The sequence below is a fragment of the Penaeus monodon genome, chromosome 29 (genome assembly GCF_015228065.2).
Source record: "Penaeus monodon isolate SGIC_2016 chromosome 29, NSTDA_Pmon_1, whole genome shotgun sequence".
Taxonomy (NCBI): Eukaryota; Metazoa; Arthropoda; class Malacostraca; order Decapoda; family Penaeidae; genus Penaeus; species Penaeus monodon.
In genome coordinates, this window is record NC_051414.1 from 23711209 (window position 1) to 23713401 (window position 2193).

Genomic DNA, 2193 nt, shown 5'->3' on the forward strand with positions numbered 1-2193 from the left:
AGTGCAACATAAAGTGCCAGATTTGTTATCTCGTTCTGTAGGACAAATTGATCTTTCTGATGTTGATCCCACTGCTATGCGGGAAGAACAACTCAAGGACTCGTTGCTCCTAGGAAAAGAGCATGCCAAAAATGAAGATACCTTTGGCTCTTGACGAATTTTCTTTACAGAACGGTGTTCTCTATCACATCCGTGAGTTACCTGGGCATGTAGTACATCAGTTGGTAGTCCCTCGGTCATTACGTGCAGCTGCTTTGAAGCTTGCACATGGTAGTGCATTCGCCTCTCATCCTGGTGTATTTCGAACTTATCAGAAGTTAAGAGATTTATTTTACTTCCCGAACATGTTGCGTGATGTTAAGAGCTATGTTGCTTCATGTGCAACATGTCAGCGAAGGAAAGGTACTCCACACAGAGCCCCTTTAGCTGCTGCACCAGAGGTGTCTGCTCCCTTCGAAAAGGTGTCAGCTGATCTTGTAGCTTGTGGCTTGTCGACTGCTGGGTATAGGTATATTCTTGTTCTCATTGACCATCTGACACGATTCTTGCAGTTAATTCCAGTTCCGTCTAAGGAGGCCGAGGTGATTGCAGAGGCTTATATTAATGACTTTTTGACAATTTTCGGTCCACCACGGCTCCTGCAGACGGATGGTGGGTGTGAGTTTACAAATAGGTTGTTTACCCAGGTCTGTAGCATTGTCAAAACTAAAACGCACTTAACCATTGCATGTCATCCACAGGCTAATGGGATGGTAGAGAGGTCAAAGAAGCATTAGCAACTCGAACATACTGATGCCACTCTAATGGATGTCGCTCAGTTAAAGTTCGTTTAGCATTGAACAGTGCTTTCCATCGCTCGGTAGGTGATCAGCCACTTTACCTTCTTATGGGTCATCATGGTCACTTCCCTGTAGGTCTCTCTAATGATGTGACGTTTGCAACAGATGCCGCAAAGGAGTTTCATGATGCTTTGCAGTCGAGTCATCACGTCGGGCTCGGGAAACTTGGGCCAAGAATTACAATAAACGAGGTAGAAAAGTTCCTGAAATGGATGTGGGTTCACTGATCCTTTTCAGAAACTTTCGCAGGTTGACTGGTCCTCGTAGAACTTCAGGTCCTCGCTGGGATGGGCCAGCTCGTATAGTCAAACGTGTTGGGCCTGTAACCTATATCACTCAGGATGTAGAACCACCTTACAAAGAACGCAGATTACATGCTAACCAGATAAAACCTTTCAGGACACTTGATGAGCTAGCGTTCGTGAATCCACCCGACCCACAGTCTGACCCATCTGTTGACTTTCAACAGCTAAATCGTGAGGGGGATGCTGATATAGATCCTCAGGAAGTACTGCTTCTATCCTCTGTACGCCCTTGCTAAGGTGCAATACATATAGGTTTCCTGCATTTCTGTTTTGTATATATGTATATTAATTATATGTTTTTATTTCCTTTTTGCAATTTCATATTTACTTTTTATGTTCGTAATGACCTTTTTACTACGTTATTTTACACAATTTTTATCTTTTAAGTTATGTACCTTTAATTTAATGTCTTTTAGTACGTAAAGCCTTAATTTTAAGTTTATTTTCATTTGTAAACATTTTTTAAAAGTTTATATCTATTTTTTGGTTCTGACCGGTTTTATGTTTGCTTTTAATTTAGCATTTTACCGATTTTATGTGCCTTCTTATGTTTTGTTACTTTCAGTTTATTTATTTTAAGAGTTCTGGTAGTTTTACTTCGAGGGCCGGCTCTGAATACACAGCCTTTATAATTACTGCCTTTTAATATCCACAGGTCCTGCCGCTGCGAGGGAGCCGATGACCGCGGCCCCAGCCATGTATTTTGGATGTTCTGTGTCTGTCTTCCACAGATTGTCTGGTCACAGGTCACCCCGTTCCCGCCGTTTAGATGAGACAGGGACGCATTGTAGATGGCGTGGACGAGGTGGACGGAACGGACGAGATAAATGACATAGACGAGAGGAACCTCGGTTGTTGCTGCTAAATGTCCCGGAGATGGGAGTGTGAATGGTCGGCTCGTCGCTGTGATTCCCGATGATGGCTACGTATTTTCTGCGCCAGATCGTCACGGACATGGGCGGGCCCCGGAGCGGAACCTAAGGAACCATCCAGGACACGAAGCGAGTGGAGGCGACGCCCCGACATTCACTCCCGGGCCATGGGAGGGG